The sequence below is a fragment of the Microtus pennsylvanicus genome, chromosome 14 (assembly GCF_037038515.1).
Source record: "Microtus pennsylvanicus isolate mMicPen1 chromosome 14, mMicPen1.hap1, whole genome shotgun sequence".
In the NCBI taxonomy this organism is placed as follows: Eukaryota; Metazoa; Chordata; class Mammalia; order Rodentia; family Cricetidae; genus Microtus; species Microtus pennsylvanicus.
The window spans coordinates 31,573,932-31,596,433 of NC_134592.1; the positions used below are offsets into that span (position 1 = coordinate 31,573,932).

General features: G+C 49.6%; 1 protein-coding gene across 1 annotated transcript in view; it reads left to right on the forward strand.

Moving 5' to 3' along the window:
* Positions 1 to 2,557: 2,557 nt before the first annotated feature.
* The window catches only part of Mideas (mitotic deacetylase associated SANT domain protein), a 66,951-nt gene continuing 47,006 nt past the window's right edge, over positions 2,558 to 22,502 (forward strand). The window contains exon 1 of the mRNA XM_075948573.1: positions 2,558 to 2,721. The gene's annotated coding sequence lies outside the window, so the exon portion shown is untranslated. The remainder of the gene's footprint in view (positions 2,722 to 22,502) is intronic.

Below are 22,502 nucleotides of genomic sequence, written 5' to 3' on the forward strand. Positions count from 1 at the left end.
TGCCAGAGACGGAGCAGCGGTCCACACCCTCTGACCTAGTTTAAAAGGAAAGATAACCTTTGTTCGGCAAAGGGAGTAAAGGCTCAGATTTTGGGGTTATACTTAAATCTGCTTAGGGTCCTTGTTTCCTTCCCCATATTGTGTTCTGCAGAGAGGGGATTGCCAAGGGCGTGTGAGTTTGTCCTTGGGCCCTGTCGTCTCCTGTGTTGCCCGCCTGTGGTAGTAATCCGTAGCTGTAGGACGGCCATCGGCCATCGAAAGGCACAGCAACTTGGCTGGAGTTGCTGTGGTAGTTCAGTGGTCAGATGCTTGCCTAGCGTGCACAGGGACTGCCCACCCGTATCACATGCACACACATGTGCACACAGAACAGCTTGTGGCAAACATTCTTCCTGGTCCAGTTTCTGTGGGTCAGGCATCCAAGTTTAGCTTAGCTGAGATGAGGTTGTTAAGTTGCTTCCTGGGCTAAGAGACTTTGGAAGGCTTGGGGGGCGGGCAGAGGGGAGGGAAGTATAATCCTTTTCCAAACTCACTCAAGTGGTTGCCCATTGGTCTCACTTCCTTTGCTCAGGGCTGTCCTTAGAACATGGAGGCTGGCTTCCCCTCCAACGAGCATGACAGAGAGCACCCAAGATGGGAGCCCCAGCTTTCTTTATGAGCTGGTCTCAGAGGTGGCACCACTTCTTCTGCCACATTCTGTTTGTTAGGATCGAGTCAGTGGAGTTGAGGGGAAGGGATGGTGTCAGGGTGTGAATGCCAGGAGGCAGAGAGCATTGGAGGGAGCTGTCTGCCACATCCTCCACACAATGTCCGGGGACTCCAGCAAATGCCACACTCTGCGGAGACAAAGCAGTGTGTGTGTATATGTGTGTGTGTGTGTGTGTGTGTGTGTGTGCATGTCAGGCCTTCACACATTTGTTAGCTGGCTAATTGCTCCTGGGCATGCAGCAATACTGAATATTCATGAAGGTGCCACAGAGGATTAGAATCACAATACTGAACAAAGAAATTTTCTGCTCTTGTTTTAGCAAATACGGAGTAACACCCTTTTCTTTTGAAGCCTCATCTTGCTGTAAGGAGTTAGTTCTATTCCAAAATTAAAATGGGCAGCATTTCCACCATCCCATCGCTCCATCATAGAGTGATATAGCAAGAACACCAAAAAATTATATTTAAGCCTAATGATAGACTTACTTCTTAAAATAATGCTATTTTTCTTTCATCATACATTTTGTATTTGTAATGGAACATTAATGTCTCAGTAAAAGTCAGTCAGAAGCAGTCCATTAGCAGCTGCAACGAGGAGGAACTCATGTTGCCAGGAGAGCTTGGGTCTACATGCTTCTAACCTTCCAGTAAGTCTGTGGCTTCCCCTGTGCGGCTAAGCGGACTTGGGCGGGGGGCATTCTGAAGATGTCATTTTCTATCAGCCTCATATCACCTTTTGACACAAAACCTTCACTCAAGTCTGGGCCTTTCTGGGCTTTAGTGAGACTGTTAAGCATGGGACGGGAGGTATGATCAGGCCAATGTGTTGGTAGGAACAGTATTGGGGGGAGGGAAGGGGGAGGACGGGGTGGGAGACACCGACACGACAACTTGTCCAGCTTTAGCTGAGGTCTTTGAGTGGCCTTTTATAGGTCCCTGTTTTCCAGGGCAAGTTTCAATGGGGCTAAATGTTTCTGTTGGGAAAGCCTTGCCCTGCAGTTTGGGTTGTCTGCTTTCTTTTTTCTTTTTTGAAAACCACAGCAAAGGCTAGCCTAGTCCTCTCTGCAGCCGAAGGGAATTAGAAATCTTTCTTTGGGCACTGCTGTTTGACTGCTTTGTTAATGCTTACCAGCGACTCAAAAGGCTCTGCTGGTGTAAATTTTAATACGCTGTGAAAAATTATTTTGGGCAATGATAAACTTCAAAATTACTGTCGCCCGAAGCTCCTCCTTTCAGGATCCACCGTGTAAATCACTTTTGGCTTGTGGTGACACCCGAATGCATCAGGCTCCAAAGACTCTGAGAGTGCCAAAGGAAGAGGTGGAAATCCGAGAAGAAAGGGAACAGAACGACTATTTCCCAGCCCCGGCTTGGGTGATAACATAGTTCCTGAAACACAATGCATGGTAATGTCGTGAGCAAGAACAACCCGCGGAAAGTGACAGAACAACCCATGCAGACCTTCAAGGGGCCGGACGACAGGAGACTGGAGTTTGAAGTAGGCCCAGTATTATTTAGGGAAATAGCTCACTGCGTTCACACATGACCTCTCTAGCCCAAATACCAAATAAAAATCGTTACCTCCTCCTTTTCTCCCTCCTTCCCTCCCGACTGAGTGTATGTGTGTGTGTGTGTGGGGGGGAGTCGGTGGGGGACTTTTTTCTCTAGGGTCCATTGAATTCAACTTCTGCACTCCAACGCCACCTTCCAGACCCAAGCAGGGCGCCTCCGATCTCACTTCCACCGAGCACAGGGGGCGGCTGGAACGTGGCTCCCCCAGTGGCTGCAGCGCCTGGCTCGGAGGGTCGGGCTGGAACCGGGGCACGGGCGGGGCGGGAGGCTGCAGGGCCCTGCGCGCCGCCGCGCTAGCTGCTGGGTCACAGCCCGTCCGCGCCGCCCGGCCGGCAAGGAAGTGACGACTGCGCCGTCCCGAGAGCAACAAAGTTTGAGTCTGCGGGTCGCACTCGCCCGCGTCCCGCGCCCCTCGGAGTTGCCCGGCGATTCAGCGTGCTGGTGAGTCGTAGACACCGCGTGTCCTTCCCGCCGCGGGGGCGCAGACGTCTAGCTTGGGGAGGACCCGGGGTTCGTTCCGGCTTGGCGGTGCGGGCAGGGCCCTGGGGCGCCGGGGGTGGGGGTGCAGAAGACGGGCAGAGCGGCGGAGATCTGGGCCAATGTTGCGCCCCTGAGGTGGCTGCTTTGCCCCGGGACCGGCCCGACTCTCCGGGAGCGACTTCTGAGAGCAGAGATGCCTGGAAGGGGCCTTCCAGGACCTGCATCCCGAGCTAGCCCTCCACCCTGCGCCCCATTTCTCCAAGCTACGGGCAACCGCCTCTCCAGCCTTTCCCGGCGTTTCCCTGGGAAACGTTCCCTTCCTCTACGCAGCCCTCCACCAGGTTGCAGGAAGGAAGTTACAGGAACTTTCCCTCTACTTTTGTTTGCTCGGCCTTCCAGTGACGAAGAGCCGAGCAACTCAGAAGTTTGGGTCAACAGTCCTATCCATTTCCAACAAACAAAACCCGAGTTGTTCCCAAACCTCCTTGAAACAAGCCCCTCCCGACTCTGCACTCTTCCTCCCTCCCCGCCACGCCCCGAACCCAACAGTAAGCTCTCTAAGGCCTAACACTTTGCAATTTAGCCATAAAAACTGTCAGCACACCCACGTACATATGTGAGTGTTTTCTATATAAAACCCAGAAAGCCGCTTCCAGTGGACTCCGTCGCATCTTGTTCTTTTATGTGTTCTAAAACTGCTATGGCTGCAGGAATGTGCCTGCGAACTTTGATGGTGGTTCCTGCAGTCCTTCGTAGCCTCATGGCTTTGGGTCTTAAAACAAAAACAAAAACAGCTGAGAAGTTTATGACATCTTTGCAGAATAGCGAGGGTCTTGGTGAGGCCATGAGGCTGGCGCCCAGGCTCCCTGGTTTGTGCTTGAAGCTGCAGCTGCGGCAGGGACATGGTGATGTGTGCAGGAATGTGTACAGGCCGTGGACACTTGGAGATGGGATGTTCTAGAGGTTGAATGGTGAAGTCCCCAGCAGCAGCTTCCTGCCTGCCTGTAATTACAGCGTGATTGCACAGTCAGGCTTTGTTGGCGTGGATGTTTATACACACGCTATTGTGCAAGATCTTGGTGGTGAACAAAACGCAGATTTGCATTGCAAATACTCACGACAGATCTGGGCCTGAGCTATAGTCCCTGAATTCTTTTTATTCTTTAACTTTGGCTGGTTGGTTTGTTTCCTTGCCTTTCCCTTAACCTCTGATAACTTGCTGATCTCCTGAGAGTTTGGAGCCTACTCAGGAGAGCAGGCGTTTTCTAGTACTTACTATAGACTATCCTAGGCGGGCTGAACATTGTGCCAGGAACTATACCTTCATTTGTCCTGAGAAAATGTGGGATGACGTCAGCAGGAAAAGGAGATAGGAGATGACTATCAACCCTGCCTTAACGGAAGGGCTATTTGAATTAGCAGAATTGCACCGGTAGCAGGATTGGGGCTAGCTATAAAGAAGAATCACAGGTCATGTATGTCTGAGCTGGCCAACCAGACTTTGAGCCTTGAAGTATCAGCTGCAGAGATTTAGGTGGGTCCTAATTCCTTTATTGTGTTCTGGGCAAAGGGGAAGCTTGTTTAGTGCCTAAAGGAAATGTGCAGGGCCTTCGAGACTCTGTGTCTGTGTTGTCGATGGGTGTGGGGGAGAGGGTGACTCATGCGGTTTCTCTAGTGAGGTCCGAGTACAGCCTGCAGCCCAGGCCAGGTCAGGAGTCCTCTGTCTACCCAAATGCTGCTCTGCAGGAAGCCGACTGTTTTTCTGTTGTTGAGAAGAGACACGATAACCAGAGCAACTTATAAAGGAAAGCATTTGATTGGGGACTTATAGTTTCAGAGGGTGAATCCTTGGCCATCATGGGGACCAGTGGTGACAGGCAGGCAGGTATGTCTCTGGAGCAGTAGTCGAGAGATTACATCTGATCTACAAGGGACAGTTAGAGAGAGATGGGAACACTGGACCTGGTGTGGGCTTTTTAAAACTCAAAGCCCACTCCCAACAACACACCTCCTCAAACAAGGCCACACCTCATAATTCTTCCCAAACAGTTCCACTAAGAAGGGACCAAGCATTCAAATATATGAGCCTGTGGGGGTGCTTCTCATCCAGACCACCACAGGGGCCAAGCTCTGCACATAGAAGGCCAACAGGTTCCTCTTGGGGGCTTCAGCTGTAGGAGAGGAACAACATAAGTCTTCTACGACACAGCCAAGAAGCATGTGCTGGGTTTGTGCAAGATTGTCCTTCTGTCTCCTCGGATGTCAGTCTTACAGACTGTCCTGGGCTGAGGAGTCACCAGGCAGTGCTTTTCCCTGACGTGCATGAGCGGTTCAGCCTCTGCTCAGAGTGGCAGGTACCGGTGCCCCTGGCATGCTAGGGTTCCTTCATAGCTGGTGTCCCCAGCTAAACAGTGAAGTTTGACTTGGACGCCAACTGTTGGTTTGTCTTGTGCGGGTTGTATGCCATTGGCATAGTGACTGTTAGACCAGAACATTCCGGCACAGTCCTTGGCAGGTATCTGTGTACTTTCAGAGACTGGCGCAAGGCGTGTAAAATTCAAGATGGTTCTGGGTAGTCTAGTCCCACAGTAGCCGCAGGGGAATAAGATTTAGAACAAAAGCCCCACAATGGGAGGAGTTACCTTGAATTGCGCAACCCCCTTGTTCTAGGGGTATAGAATTTTTTTGGAACTTGTCTGTCAAGGTCCTTATCGCCTGACCAGAACTGCCACCGTGAGGTCCAAGATGCCAAGATTAGTGGGAGGAGCATGCTCCCCTCTGACCCCCAGAGAAAGAAAACTCTGCATTTATGATCTATCCTGTCCTTGTTGCACGACTAGACTAGAAATGCCTAAAGTCTCTCCTAGTGCGACTGACTGGCAGAGTGGAAGGCAGGGGCCCCTTGCAAGTCCTGCTCCCTGGAACTGTGGGGTGCTCTGGAGCAGTCTGCTTCTCCAGTGTAGCCTGGCTGAGCTTCACACAGAACTTAGGCCCTGCCCCTGGCTTACTAGGCTTTGCCTCTGTTTGCAGAATTCACCCTGTGGTGGTGGCAGCCCAGGCCTGACTTCCTCACCCGCCTTACACAAATGCTGTTTTAGAGCAGATGCTGCCACTGACTCCACAGCCCCCTAAGCGGCACCGCCTGCCGCCTTGCCTTGCACATAGAAACAGCTCTGAGTCAACTTTTATTGCTCCAATAGGAAATGCAGGGTGTGTGTGTGTGTGTGTGTGTGTGTGTGTGTGTGTGTGTGATTATGTAGTTTAGCAACTCCAGAAGAAAAGAACAAAAACAAACAAACAAACAAGCAGAACCCCCAAAATGCTCTGGGAGAAGCAGAAGCCCTTTTCTGCAGTGTAAGCTGAAACTGCTATTCCTAGTTCTCTGCTCCTTCTGGCTGCCTCAGGCCCTACACAACGCAGTGTTTTGACATAACAACCTACCTCCAAAACAGGAGGCTGAGCAGCCCTTGCCGAAGAGGACATTCCAGACTCTAAAGAGAGCGCTGCAATCGCCCAGATGCTGCGGCTGTCTGTGCTGAACCACAGGCTTGGTTACCTTAGTTTTTCTTCTCAATGAGGCATTTCTTTGTGAGAGCCTTAAACCTTCTTTTTCTGGCCCACACGACATAGGGCCAAAGTGTTAGGACTTTGTGTCTTAAGTGCCACTTGAAATACACACAGGGTTTTGAATGAGTCTCAGACAAAGGGCTGCTCCGTAATCTTTCTTAAATGACTGTTCGCAAGGGTCCTCCTCCTGTTCCGCAGCCTTCAATGGCTCCCCACTGTCTCCGTGGTAAGGATCAAACTTCTTCGGGGCTGGTAGTCAGGACCTTCTACAGAGAGGTCTGGCCTCTGTCATTCTTCTGTCCCAAATCACAGCCCTGACCCAGTGACCCACTGTGGGTGATTGTCCAGCCCCTGGTGGCAAGCATTCCGGCCTCTCATGCTTCTCTGGAGGCCTGGAGTGCCTCCCTCTTCCTCTCTTCCTCTTGGCTCAGTTTTGCTCTCTTCCCGCCCAGACTGTGTTTCCTTCCTTTAGTGTTTCCCTGCCCCCACCCTGTGGGCTTCTGCCTGGGACTCTGGTAACATCCACTGGGGCCTTCTGCTGAAGTGAACCTTGGTCCTGGTGGAAGGGTTTTCATCTTCTCCTTTGAGCATGGCTTCGCTCAGAATAGCTGTTCAGCTTCTCAAATGTATCTTTACATGGATGAAAATCATTGATTTAGAACTAATTTAGACACCCTTGTTTTGTATATATATTCCTCTGCTTACAGGACATCTTGGTAAATATGGTGATGATGGTGGTGAGGATGATGTTAGGGATGATGGCAATGATGATGGTAATGATACAAAGGGCTCTAGTTTAATTTGCTTACTTTTGCATGTAAGCTAAGCCTCAACACCCATGATTCCGAGTCTTGCAAACACATCTCCAGGCCTGCCTCCCCTGCCTCTCTCTGCCCCTTCTGACTTCTCGCCTTGTCTATTTTCTCCATGTTTAGCACGGCTTTTCCTCTGGGTGTCAGACAATGTCTGTCTGGCCTTGGCTCTCACTCCTCCTTGACCTGATGTGGTGGGTTGTCCTATCCACGATGCCCTGCTAGCTCTGGGGCCTGTCCCAAGGGCAGAGAGCTTACTTCCTAGGTTTGCTTGGCTTTCTGAGGGAACCTGAGGCAAGACTTGAGATGGGCTGTGTCCCAGGTGGCTGCAGACTTTGTGCAATCAGGGACTGACCTATAAAACTAGGCTAAAGTAGAAAACTGAGTCTCGGAGGGGGTGGTCCTGGCTAAGCTCTGACATGGGACTTGATGGCGAGGATTCGTTGCCTCCACCCAATTCTCAGGCTGTGACTTGCAACCTTGACTCGTAAATTAGATGTTAAAAAAAATTTGTATCTGATGTGTGTATGTGTGAGTATGGGCATGCACGTGTGCGACATGGTGCTGTGTGGAGGTCAGAGGACAACTTTGAGATCAGTACTCCCCTTCTACCTTTAGATGGGTTCTCAGGGTCATCTCTACCTTGACCCACTGAGCCACATCACCAGCCCAAGATTTTTCTTTTTTCTTTATACTCAAGATATAATTTACGTAGTATAAAATACACCATCTAAGGGAGATTCTTTGACATTTTAGTTAGAAATAAAATTTGGTAGAGTCTCCTTCTCCCTCATTTTTCCATTTCCTATTTGGGAAGCTAACACACATGTACAGTTCAAAATTCAAATGATATGTTACATGGTATAAAATAAGTCTCAAAATAATCTCAGCATGGACAAAAGAGATTGCTATGCACACATGCATACAAACAAATATACACATATAATAAGGAGAATTAGAAAAGTGTGCATTAACTATGAGAAAGAAGATTTTTCTTAAGAAAAACACCAAACCCAAGAGCTATAATAAAATATTAATGGTGGCACACGCCTTTAATCCCAGCACTCGGGAGGCAGAGGCAGGTGGATCTCTGTGAGTTTGAGACCAGCCCGGTCTACAGAGCTAGTTCCAGGACAGGCTCCAAAGCCACAGAGAAACCCTGTCTCGAAAAAACAAACAAAAAAAATATTAATAAGTGTAGGGGCTGGAGAGGTGGCTCAGTGACAAAGCACTTGCCGAGTAAGCCTGAGAACTGGAGTTTGGACTCTAGTGCACACTTAAGGACATAATGGCCCATGTGAAATTCTAGCACTTGGAACACAGAGATGAGATCACTGGGGAAACTGACTCGCTAGCCAGTGAAACCGTGGGCTGTGGCACCGAGTGAGAGATCCTGCCTTAGTGTATAGAAGGTGAAGGAAATCCCTGACATTTGGTCTTTACATGTGTGTACACACTTCTCTACACATGTGCACCCGTGCATGTGAACATGGACACACATGCAGGTATTTCTCTCACACACATGCAAAACTGGGAAACTTGATAAATGTGATTATAGAAGTTTTGAAAAAGAGGTTCCCATCTAACGCTTGTCCTGTTTGTAGCCCTGTGTTTCTCCCTGTTAGACAACTCAACTTGACCTTTTTCCAGCCACTCTTCCCGATGGTAGCCTTGGCAAACAGGGGAAACTATGCATCTATGCACAGAGGTTTGGAGAATGTTCTATACCAGTCTGTGTGAGGTTGCTTCACTTTCCCCAGGGGCTAGACTGTACTCTGCTGTGTGAATGCCACTGGCTTCTTACAGAGTTGCTTGGATTGTTGCCAGCCCTGCAGTCACTTTTGATCGGAAATTCTTTATGGCTCCATACTGGTGAGACTAAGATTTTCATAGACCACTGTTTCTGAGCTGAATCTGCTGTTTCAGAAAATAATGGACTTGGGATGACAGCATGGCCCAGGATCAGAGCTGCTGAAGGTTTAGGGCTGCCGAAGCTGTGTGTGCTCGAGCTGTCGTGTTTAGCCAGAGCGCAGAGAGGATGAGATGCCTCTAAGGTCACACAGCTGTTGAGCAGACATTCCATTCCCATCGGCCATCCTGCACCGATCGTCTTAGCCATCACAGGGATCGGGTCCAATATGTCTGTCTCTAAGCCAAAGATTCCTTAGGACAGCACGCAGTATTTAAAAAGAAGAAACTAGGAAGAAAAACCCAGGGGTGGAAGGGCAGTCTTCAGAAAGAGCAGGATGTGTATTTAACAGGCTGCTCACTGTTGTGTTCTCTCACTGAGTTTACTTGGTCTCCTCCCCTCTCCACCCTTCCCCTCCCTCCCCTCCTTCGGCTTCCCTTCTCTTTCCTGGGTATCCTACCCAGAACTTCACACATGCTAACTACTGCTAAGGCTATACCCTTAGCCCTTAATTGACTTTAATTGCCATATGGGTGCTGGGAGTTGAACCTGGGTCCTCTGGAAGAGCAGTCAATGCTCTTAAACACTGAGCCATCTCTCCAGCCCTTCCCCACAAGCTTTCTAAACCATTTAGTTGGCTGGCAAAGTGACTTAGTGTAGTCTAGGTGCAGAATATGGCTTGATAAATCCCAGGAAGATAGAGAAACAGTCCCAGCTCCCAAGAGACATGAAGGGAAGGTCCAGCAACACAGACATGACATCCTGAGATGGCTGGTTAACATAGGGCAGCGTTATGGGACAGCTATGACACTCTTGACACTGGCACGATGAGGGAGGGGTTCAAAGCAGGTCACACATGCTCACAGAAACCTGGTCTGGCTGGTGGTGACACACGCCTTTAATCTCAGCACTCAGTGAGGCAGGGGCTGGTGGATCTCTGAGTTCAAGGCCAACCTGGTCTACAGAATGAGTTTCAGGACAGCCTGGGCTACACAGAGAAACCCTGTATCAGGGGAGGAGGGAAGAATACAAATATAATTAAGATTAGCCATGAAAGTCCTTTAGGGGACACCAGGTGCACAGCAGGCATATTTGCTCTTTTATTTGAGACTGGGTCTTTTGTTGCGTTCAGTCTGCCTTGTTCAAGCTGGCTTCTCCGGATGGTGACTGCAGGTATGCACCACGGTGCTTGGATCATATGGGCTCCTGATACTGAAATTTGTCTTAACCTCTATTTAAAGAAGACGGAGCAGTAGCCAAGACTGAACACCCGATGAAGAGGGATGTGTGGTGCTGATATTCCATCTCAGCAAGCTCGGGGCTCTTTAGCCCATGCTTCCTCTTGACTGGAACAAGGGTTTTCATGGCTATTTTTTTCCCCTTCTTCTACTGTGTTCTCTTTCCCCCACTTCGTTCCTTCCCCTGTCCTGCTCTCCTCCTTCCTTGTAATAAACTTGACTATTTGAATTTGTATCATGTAAATGAGCATGGCAAGAGCCCATTGTTGTGTGCCTTGTGGGAAGATTGTGGGGCTCTAAGTTAGGAAATAAATAATATGGGGTTGCCAGTTGTGGTGGCGCACGCCGGTAGGATTTGCTGAAGGAGGCAGAGGTAGAAGGATCACAAGTTCGAGGCTAGCCTGGGCTACACATTTAAAAAACATATATGGGGTTAAGCAACAAAAGCTCTTTGAATAGGGTCCCAGCTGATAGTGGAAGGAGACCCACAGAGCAGGTTCTCAACTGTAGTTTGAAAACCTAGGATGCAGATGAAAACCTTACGTTTGGGTTGCCTGTCCTTGATGTGGGGCTGAGAGGGCACACCGCCATGTTCAGGGCTGCCTGGCTCTAAGGCTGTGGCCTGCTGTATACCCTCTCCCTGCCTCTACCCTTCCTTGACCTTCCCTCTGAAGGCCAACAAGAGGCTTGCAAAGAAGTGGCCAATCTGAATGTCTGTCTTCTCCGGCTTACTGTCTGGGGTACCTTAGGAGCCAGCAGCCATGCCTGGACCTTGTCTTACACTAGAGGAGGTCAAGGCCCAAGTTTTCTTCTGCCGCCTCTCTGAGGGGCTCTAGCAGATGGCGTGTCGAATCTGACTTCACCCGTTGTGGAGAAGAAAATTGGTCCTAGCCATAGTAGAGGTAATCTCGCGACTGTGTGGTTTAACACAGTGTTTCCCTCTCTCTCTGCGTTCTTTCTCTCACGCTACTCACTTCCGGCACAGTGATGGAGAAAGTGAGGTACCGTGGTACCTGGGATCCAGTGCTGAAGAGTTCAGGCTTCCTGTCCACATTCACAGTCTGTGAGGGGACAGTTCAGTGTTCAGGACTAGATAACTCTTTTGGGGTCAAGGGAGAGTGGAGACAGGAAAGGCTTAGGAAGACATCACACCTTGCAGGGTGTGTGTGCTGTGCAGGCTGCTGTGGAATTCAAGACGAGGCTCACCAGGCAGTGGTGGTGCTCGCCTTTAGTCCCAGCCTTCAGAAGGCAGAAATAGGAGGATCTCTGGGTTCAAGACCAGCCTGAGTTTCAGGACACCCAGGACTACACTGAGAAACTTTATCTCGAACAAAACAGAATAAAACACACTCCACCCCCTACCCCCGCCACCCAAATGAAGGAGAGGCTGCCTGAGCTGAGGAGTCTGGACGCAAGCAGGCATCCACCCGGTAGGTAGCAAAGGGAGCCAGGGCAGTGTAGAGACAGGGAACACTGAGCAAGGTCTGAAGATAGAACAGGTCAGCTTGGGAGTAAATTGTGAGTGCAGAGACCGCTGAGAACTGGTGGGCGTGGGCAGCCAGGCCATGGGCTGACTTTCCGTGCCAGCATGAGGTCTGGACCGCTCCTGAGACTACTGTGGGGAGCAGCTAGAACTCGATGGGGGAGGGGGAGCGATGCTGCGTAGGGGTGTGGGCGGATGAGGGTTTCCTTACGCTGCAGCCTGGAGATTAATTGGAGGTTAGGGAAGGTGGCCCAATAAGCAGCGTGGAGGAGATATTACAGTCCCTGAGAGAGGGAGAAGACGGACAAGGAGACGTCAGGGTGTTGGCTTGAGGGACCCATGCAAGGAAGAAGCTAAAAGGTGAGCTCAGATTTCTGCTCAAGACATAGACGGGAAAACTAATTTTAGGGGGAGATTTGAGGTGAGTTCAGCCATGCTGAGGTGGGGGAGCCTGTGGGATGTCTGAGAGGGGGACAAACTGGTCTGGGGAAGGAAACCCCCAAATATGGCTTGTGGGGTTTGGCCCTTCCAGTCCAGTAACCCACCTGACTTTTCACCAGGCTACTCCAAAGACCCAGCCTCTAGGTAAATATGATGGCTGTCATTCCAGACAAGCCTGGCTATCCCTCTAACCTCTTTAGTCTGTTAGACATTCGGGAGCAGATTTTGGGGGGATCACCGGTACATAGAAAGCAATGGGAGCTCACAGAAAAAATGACATCATCTAAGGAGGAAGTGGGGAGATCACTGGTTAAGGGCTGTGGCTGCAGAGACCGAGAAGGTGGTGAGTTGAAGAAGGAAGAAAACAGGAAAATGAGATGTCAGGAAAGCCAGAGGGAGAGAAAGCCGGGCGTTTGATGAGAACGAGGATTGATTTTGTGTGCGAGGTGAGGGTACCTTGCACTTTGCAAGACTTCCTCGTGAGTGTTCCTGAAATTGGGTTAAAGCAAACACGCCATTGATCACTGGGAAGTCAAGGAAAGGTGTTGGAAAGACGTATCGGTTAAGGAATTAGGTTGTTGAGGCTTGGCCGTGGAGGGGAACATCTCATGTGTGCTTCTCTGAAAAAATGCAGGCCCTCACCTGCCCCGAGATGGTGTGTATGCAGGATGTACAACCGAGGCTTCCTTGGTTCAAGTCCACCTTCCTCTGAGCTGGTGAGGAAGTAGAGGAGGAGGGTCCAAGGCAGCCGGATGCTTTTTATTTCTTATACTAATCCTTTTTTATACTTTTTAAAAATGTTCGTTGGTTTTGCCTGCACGTATGGAGAGGTATTGGATCCTCTGGAACTGGAGTTACACTTCTGAGCTGCCATGTGGCTGCTGGGAATTGAACCGAGTCCGCTGGAAGAGCAGCCAGTGCTCTTAACTGCTGAGCCATCTCTCCAGCCCTAATACTAATACTTTTTCTGTTGTTGTTTTTGTTTTTTGTCTTTTGAGATAGGGTTTCTCTGTAGCTTTTCCAAAAGCTCTGTAGACCAGGCTGGCCTTGAACTCACAGAGATTCGCCTGTCTCTGTCTCCTGGGTGCCGGGATTAAAGGTGTGCACCACCACTGCCTGACAATACTAATACTTTTAAGGCAGGGTGTTTGTTCAGATTGAGAGCCAGAATTATATCTGGACTTTATAGCACTTGCCACATTGGTTATTCTCAGGTGCCTGTGACTTTTTGTGATGGTTATAGGTGTTTTAATTAGGTTCTTCACAGCAGGGGAAAAATAGAGGAAGCTCTTCTCCCCCTTCCCATTCTTTCCCTTGCCCCCCCCCCCCCACTCTGGGAATCAAAGCAAGGGTTTTAACGTGTGCTAGCCAAGCAAGCATCCGACATCCTCCACAGAGCTACATCCCCAACTGAAACCCAGAGGCTAGAGTGAACTGTTTTATGGGCCACAGGGGTCTGTGTGTAGATGGGAGGAACTAGGGTAAATTCATTTCTCGGGCCTACGAATGGAAGGTGACCCTAGCAGAGTGGAAGAGAAATTTACTGGAAGCTTATCTGGTGTCTCATTGAATGTCCTGGAGGAAGGTTCAGAAATCAATCAGAATTTGTGGGAAGTTGGATAGCCAGAATCAGAGCCGCGGTGATGAAGACACTGGCCTGGGATTATTGCTGAGAGCAGGCCCACATGGTACATGGCACCACCCCTTCCAGAATGAGTTCTGAACTTCCCCTTCCTTTGGGTACCACTCAGTCTCTATGCCGGTGGTTCTCAACTTTCCTCATGCTGTGCCCTTTACCACAGTTCCCTATGTCGTGGTGACCCCAACCATAAAATTATTTCATTGCTTCTTCATGACTATAATTTTGCTACTGTTATGAATCAGAATGTAAATATCTGATATGTAGGATATCTGATATGTGACCTCCCAAAGGGGTCACGACCCACAGGTTGAGAACTACTGCTCTAGACTGGGCATTCAGTCAGCTCAGCTTACCTTAGGTTTCTGCATGCTTCTTGCTGGTCCCCAGGTGCCAAGCTCAAGAACTTGTGGCTTCTCCAGTGGTGGGTGGAACTCTGCCTCCCCCTGGGTCTCAGTGCCAGGTGTCTGAAACTGAGGCAGGGGTACACGTGCTAAGTAGACAGATGTTTCGCCGAGTCCCGAGCCCGTTCTAGTGTTTAGATTAGGTTGTTTAGAAGTGCTGGATGTGGGAGAGAGAGACAGAACATCCCTCTTGGGCTTTTAAAACATCCACCTCTTGATCATAATCTTTTTGGACATCTTTCCAAATCTTTAACCTTCGGCTGAGCTTTAGGATACCTGTGTGCTCTGGAGAGCCAAGCGTCTCGTTAGCGACTGGGCTTGTTCTCTGGAACTGGAGCCATTCCAGTGGGGAAGGGTGAGCAGCCCAGCGTGTGGGGAGGCCGGCACATTCGACTCCATTTGGAAACCTTCAGCGCTGCCCCTTGAGAACAGACGCCAAGGCATGGCGCCCTCTCGGTAACAGTTACGACTTGAATTCTGTTCCTCTCCCAAGGCTGCGGGAGACCCATAGGATCGTTAGGAGTTTGGGAGGGTACCGTCTTGCTTTCAGACCTGGGGTTAGTGTTTGGCCTCTGGTTTGGTTAGTGAAACGGTGGAGGTCTCTGCTACCCCAGCACTGGGCACCCTGCAGTTCTGAAGATGTCAGGCTAGGTTAAATGTTCTACTGAGCGTTTTTTTCCTGAGATAGGCGCTAGGGCATTGTCTGCCTGGGCCCTGCCACATCCTTGTTCAATTTTCCAAAAGTGATTGTGAGCTCCAGACCCCTTCTTGTCCTCCCATTATCTCTCTGAAGCAAGGGCTCCTTGACGAAAAAAAATGTGGTCATTTGGTTCCAGGAACCTTGGACAAATGAACTAATTTCTGTAAAAAAAAAAAAAAAAGAAAAAAAAAAGAAAATTACAGTGTTGGATTTAGCAGTGCTTAGCTGTGGCGACCATCAGTAGTGGTTCAGGATTTTCCTCCTGATGCTGAAGCTTAGTGACTAGTGTGGGGGTCAGGATTGCCAGATTGGTGGGGGAAAGGTTGCCTTCCTGGCCATATTGACTTTGAGCTAATTTACACTGAACTGCCCCCCCCCCCATATATCCAGATGAAATAAAATGTGTCAAGAGCAACATTAAAGCGGAAATGAAGCCTCAAGGGACCTGAGTTATTCTATTAAAATACAGCTTTGGTCATGTCACCCTCCTTAACAGCCTTTAGAGCTACCCACATCCTGCAGGAGAAACCCCACCTTCCTCAGAACAGCACCAAGGCCCTTAAGACCCAGCCCACCTTCCCTGGCACCCCTATTGCCTTAGCATAATCCTTTCCATTGGAGGAAGTCCTCCTTGCTCCTGGTTCTATCACTCCTGCGTTTGCCCTTCGTTGTTCCCTCTGTGGGGAACGTCTTCCCTGCTCTCTTCCCTCTTGGCAGAGATCCACAGAGCCAGCTAGACGTCACCTGCTTCCACATCGCCCTTTTGAGCCACCTCCTTTGAGTTCCGGGCATCATTTTCCTTTCCAGCTGTGAGATGTTGGAGTCAGATGCTGGTGTGCCTGGAGTCTCACTGGCCCAGAATTGTGTCTGGCACACAGTAGGTGTTTCACAGGGAGGACACTAGGGCAGCCTGAGGGGCTCTGGGTGCACTGGGATGGGACCTGGTGGTCAGGTGGTTAGGTGTGCATGCGGAGTTGGTCGTCTGCCGGACAGTGCCCCCTCACCCCAGTCTGACCTGGTGTCTCTGGCGAGGAACTGGTTTAAAAGTAGCAGTCTTGCCTTCTCACTTGAGGAAGCACACATCCTGGCTGCCCTGAGAGGCCCCTCAGTTCTCTTGCTCGGCAGTCTGCTGGCTCTGCACCGAGGGAATGAGGGAGAACGGGTCAGCCCACTGTCGGGAGAGAGTAGGGCTCCTTCGGAGGAAGGCCCTGCTCAGTCTAGTTGCTCTTCCTGTTAGAGGGTGGGGAGAAACTTGTCTTCCTGACAGTGACTTCAGAGTGTTGCATGAGCCACAAAGCAGAAATGTGGGGCCCTTGTGTGTCTGTAAAATGATTTGAAACACGTGAGGTCCTGCCCATTTGGAGATGCCGCAAGCCTGTGAATGCTGCCTGCCAGGTGGTTGCCATGGTGCCTTGCGTGGGAACCAGAGGTCTTGTAGAGGCAGTCCTTCCCCAGATAGACACCTTGGGCCTGTGTGTCCCTTGGAGAGTACTGTGGGAAGCATCTTCCTTACCATGGCTGCTGAATTGGACTGTCTTTTTTTAAAGCTGAGGTAACCTTGGGCAGAACTTGAGTGCATCCCTTGTTTTCCAGTGGTGAGTGCACGCCTTACATTGTTCCTGGATAGATTTCCAAACCCCGGGAGACCGTGCTGTTTCCTCTGCCTGTTAGGAGCCCATCCTTGCTCTTGACAGATCAGACCAGGAGCAGCCAGTGTGAGTCTGGTGTTCAGAGAGGTTTCGGCTTATCTTAGGATGGCCAGTGTGCGGACACAGCCTCAGTATCTATCTCTGTGATGCCTGCTCTTCTGTCTTTCCATCGGGCCCTCTACTGTTCAGCCCTCTAAATGTCTCTTTATCATTCTGTATCAATTCTATATCCATATATATTATCAACAAATAAATCGTGCCAGCTCCAATGTTCTAGGGCATTCGGTCATGGGATATGACTCCAGATGCCCAGCCCACAGAACTGGAAAACATGCTCTTTAAAACTATTTATTATATGCATTGATATTTTGCCTGCATGTGTGTCTGTATAAGGGTGTCGGATCCCCTGGAACTGGAGTTATGGAGAGTTGTGAACTGGTGGGTGCTGGTGGGGATTAAACCAGGGTCCTCTAGAAGAGCAGCCAGTGCTCTTAATTACTGAGCCATCTCCCCAACTCCAGAAAATATGCATATTAAGAGTAGATCCAGGGGGTGGAAAGATGGCTCAGCGGGTAAGAGCACTTGCTGTACAAGCATGATGGCCTGAGTTTGGATTCCAACACTCCCATAAAAGTTGGGCCTGGCCATATATACTTTCAAACCCAGGTCTGGGCATGGGCTGGAGGATCACTGGGACATACTGGCTGTGCACACACACACTCACACACACACACTCACACACACACACTCACACTCACACACACACACACACACACACACACACACACACATTGGTAAGGAGTGATAGATATGTGCAAAGCTCTGAGTTTAATCCTAGCACTGGATGGCAGAGGCGGGGTGAGGGGTGTACCCTATTGCTGGAATTGAGAGTATTGTCAAGAGAACCTTGAAAAATAGACAATCCTGGTAACTCACAGGGAACAATCTATATTTTTAAATACCAAGCTTGAAGCTGTAAGAAAATGCTAACTACCTTTCACCTCTTAGGGCTGCTCTTGGGAATTAATTCTAAGGAAGTAGTTCTAAAAAAGAATAGAGAGTTATAGGCATGAAGGTATGTGTGGCAATGTTGTTTTAAATTAGCAAGGGGCTGGAGAGATGGCTCAGTGGTTAAGAGCACCGGCTGCGCTTCCAGAGGACCTGGGTTCAATTCCCAGCTCCCACATAACTGTAACTCCAGTTCTAGGGGAGGGGACCCAACACCCATGGTAAAAGCACAAACACACAGAAGGAGGAGGAGGAGGAGGAGGAGATGGAGGAGGAGGAGGAGGAAGGAGAGGAGGAGGAGGAGGAAACTAGGGCAGACTAGGATTTGTCTGCTGCAAAGGACAGTCTAATAACATAACAAGAAAACTGTTCACGGCTCAGGGTTTCATATGACTACATGATTTATGATACCTGGACTCTGGGGAGTATTGTGCTGCATTAATATGAAGATGATGCTAATTCATGGGAGAATGTGGATACATTTTGGTGAAAATCAGTGGAACGTGAAACTGCCTGTGTATGTACTAGGTGAGTCATAAAATCTGGAGTGCTTGGCCATAGTATGAATTGACGTAGTGCAAACTCTGGGTGTAGGTGAAGAAGTTCTGCTTGGAGTGCTTGTGTATTTGATGTATAGCATTTACACTTTCAAAAGCTTAGGCTGCAACATCAAAGACTTTGGGAATGGGTGGGAAAGTCGGGGAGGGCCTCGGAGCTTCCCCTCTGTTACCACCAGGAAGGCCCAACTGCTCAGGCTTATCAACTGCTGTCGCTGCACGCTGGGGCTGGGGAATTCAGATTGGCCTGACCGCAGAGGCTGGCTAGCTGTGTAACCTCAGGGCTCACAGCGTGAGGACCCTGCCTCCTGCCGCGGGTTCCCGCAACCCCAGGTGGCTCAGAGACCCAGAAGGTCGCTCACTGCTGAGTTTCCAGGGAACCAGCCAGCAGGATGAGCATATAGCCCTTGAGACTCTGAGCCACCCACTCACTTCAAGCCCTAGCCACAGGTGGCGAGAACCAGCTCTGTCTTCTGCACTCTCTAATTGGTAGCGGGAGGGTGTGCTCCGCCAGCTGACCTCCACGGCCCAGCGTCAGCCAGGTGGGGCCCTAGTGAGGTAGTGTCTTGGGTGTGTCCACTGTTGTTCATGGTTTAGTATTAAACTTGGAGTTAGCTGTTCTTTAGTGCTGGCTATACGAAGCCTCCACCTTTCTCCAGTCCACCCTTGGCTTATCAAAGAGAGTGTCTGCGTCCCCATATTGTCACCAGCTGGCCACTTACTGCCACGCTGCAGCTGAGAGCCGCCCTTTTCCTGACCGCCTTGTTAAATCAGGGCATTTCTGAGTTTGTAGTGCCCTGACAATGGCCCTGCCATTCTCAGATTAGCCCCTTAGGTGTAGCCTCGTCTTCAGAGTGGGGAACTTTCATGACAAATGCTATTTTTGTTCAGAGACCCTTTCTTTGTCCTTTCCTTGTGACCAGCCCTGGATTGTGACCCCAGCAGGAAATGGAGACTGGTTGGCGGGCTTTTGAAGTCTTAGGGTGGGTGGGGCTAGAGAGCTCTGGGTGGATCTTGATTGGGCAGGTCGGAGCTTGCTAAAACAAGGGCCACTGTAACAGAACTTGGAGAGGGGGCTTGGTTCTGTCCAAGGCCTATCTAGGACCCTGTTATCTTAAGCATATGTCTGCTAAAACCAAATTGCAGAACTGTCGAAGACCTGGGAGTTGTTTGGTCTGTGATCAGATTGAAGGCCTTGTGGCTGGAGGTTTGCCAGGGTTCAAAGAGGAATTGGAAGAAGCGTGGGTTCACGGCTTGCCTGGATGCTCAGGAGGGATAGTCAGGCTAGTTTCATGTCTCCTGGGACAAGCCATGCTCGTGAGTGTGATTGGAGGCAGGGTCCATCACTTCTTCCTGGCACATGGTGCCCCTTCCCAGGTTCTCCGGCTCCATTCTCACCCTATCCCGACAGTGAGCTCAGTTCTGCTCACTGATAGTGATTGAATATTAATCACTGCAGGATCTAAATAGCAGCCATCTTCCTGAGCTCAGGACCAGCCCATCTCAGTTCCCTAATTTAGAGACCACGTGTGTGCCCCAGGGTTGTCAGCTGCTCAGTTTTTTTTTTTAAAGCTTGAAACACATTTCCATAGAAACAATGCTATAAATGGTTTCTGGGTTCCTAGGCTATCCCACAAAGAGCCCTGGTATCCCCCTCAAAGCTGCTGCAATGTGGTGTTAGTAAAATTGAGAGCACTCATACAGAGATAAGAGTCAGCCTCGAGAAAGCTGAAGGTTAAACGGTGTGGGTTTATTTGGGTGACTTCATTCCTTCTGTGACAGGTGTCTTTCAGGGCTGTCCAGATAAAGTTCTGGGGTCCTTCTGCCCCTGCCCCTTCTCTAGCTCTTTGGGTTCCTTTCTTGTCTTCATCCAGATGCCTGGGGCTTGCGCTTATTTGTGGCTCTGGGACCTTGGCCCTGGGTCTTGTACCTTGAGGAAATCTGATCTGTGGCTCCCCATCCTGGGCAGGATCGGCATCAATCCTTGTTATTTAAACTGTCATCATCAGTCTGATAGGACAAACATTACCCAGCAACCATTTGTACTGTTCAGACTCCTCACCTGATTGTGTCTGATGTTCCCGTGGGCGTCTGTTTGCAAGTCTGCTCTACACATTTCTTTGGGCTAATTTTGTCACTTCACGTGACTTCCTTGGATTGGTCGGTGTATTGCGCCCATTCACATTTCATCCTGTTGCTGTATCAGACCACAATCAAAGTAGATTTCTGTTTCTTGGCGCTGTATACGGTTGCCACGAGCGTCTCCAACTGTGTTGGGTGTATCACACCATATCACAATCAAAGTAGACTTCTCTTCCTCGGCGCGATATACAGTTGCCGTGAACGTCTCTGACTGTGCTGATGGTATTTCAGATTGTTTTCATAGTCTCCCAATCATAATTACCCAACCAGAGTCTTAGATTCTTGCAGCACAATGTCAGATCTCATTCTAGGCAGGGTTAAGCAGATTCCTGTAGCCCGGCAGTGTGCACAAGGCTTCTTCCCCACAGCCCTCCCAACAGCACCTTTCTTGTCTTAAATATTTATTTATTTTCAAGTTGACTCAGCTGTTATGGGGCCTTAATGGTGCTCTAATTTGCATATCCTAACATCGCTGCTGAGACTACATTTTCCCTCCTGTTGATCTGCTCTCTGTGTTTCCGCCTGTGTCAAACCCTGCACACAGCCTTCAACTGCAGAAACCCCAGCTCACCTGTATCGCCTGCCTTTCTCTTGAGAAATCCAGGCTTCTTCCTCCTTCCCCGCCTAGGTGGGGCCTACTTCACAACCTTGTCTGATTCACGCTCACACCTGAGGGGTTGACCACCCCATGACTCTGGCCTTCAGCCTTTGACTGCTGGGGTACAAGACCCTGGGGTGGGGGAGCCCTGGGATACAGGTAGAAAGGCAGGAGGTTAAAGGGGGGGGGCAGGGGCTTGTCTGGGGAGCTTCAGCAAGAGGCTCAGAGGTGACCTGCTTGGAGGGTGGTTGCCAGAGAGTGCCTGGAGAGAAACCTCAGGCTTTAGAACTGGAGATGGTCCTGGAGCTCATCTGGCCTAGGGGTTATGCCCTTAAAAGGCCAGCAGGGAACTGGAAAAGTGAAATGACAAGCTGGTACAAGTGGGAGGATAAATGACCGTAACCCATGACCTGGGAAGGGTCAGGAAGAGCATTAGAATGTGTAGCGTGTCATGTGGAGTGTCTCCATGCCTCCTGCAATACCGCTCTGTTCCAAGGAGAGCTAGATGTAGTTAGTGCTCCAACTGATTGTTTTCTGTTTATTTGTTTTTTTGGTTTTTTTTTTGTTTGTTTTTTGTTTGTTTTTTTTTTTTTTGAGACTGGGTTTCTTTATGTAGCCTTGACTGTCCTGGAACTTGCTCTGTAGACCAGGCTGGCCTTGAACTCACAGAGATCTGCCAGCCTCTGCCTCTGGAGTGCTTGGATCAAAGGCAGTGCCATCGTGGCCTGGCTGCAACTGTTTTTTGTTTGTTTGTTTTTATAGCAAACCAGAAATGGTAATTTTCAGTTTAAATATCCTGATTTATTTAAAATTGTTTGAGGTGCACTTAGTTTTACTTTATGCATGTGGAGATTTGCCTGCTTGTCTATCTGTGTACTAGAGTGCCCAACGAGGCCAGATGAAGGCCTCAGATCCCTTGAACTTGAGTTACAGTTGGTTGTTAGCTTCCATGGGAGTGCTGGGAATTGAACCCAGGTCCTATGGAAGAGCAGTCAGTTCTCTTAGCTACCAAGTCATTTTTCCAGTCCCTAAATCTCCTGATTAAAAAACAAGAACAAAAACCTTGGCAGTAAATTCATTTAAAAATAAAAGATAATGTGTGTCAGATGAAATATCTGTGAGGAAGAATGGCTTCCCAGGCTCCACGCCACACCCCCTCGTTTTATTCAGCTTCCTTATTTGGGAAAATCAGAATCTGTGTCCAAGGTCGAATTCCTTCTGTGTGACCTTGGGAGAGCAGCTTCGCCTTCTCTAACCTCAGCTTCCTTTTCTATGAAATGGGGGTAATGGCTTCCTCCCAGGGTGCTGGTTGGGCACGTCATAGATGTAGGTGTTAGGTAGGTCCTGTGTTGGGATTATACAGAAAACTGAGGGAGAATCAAGCTTAGATCTTTGCTCGCGTTTCTCAGTCTGGAGTCTGCCCCACATCCTATCGACCTGCTTTCTTTGGGATCTCTTGAGGTACCGGGACACAGGAGTCTTTCATTTCCATGGAAAATTGCAGGTTACTTTATTAGAACCTACCAGCTACCAAGCTTAGTTACGAGGCCTCGTAACCCAGTGGACTTCATGTTGTAGGCTCTAGGACCCAGAAG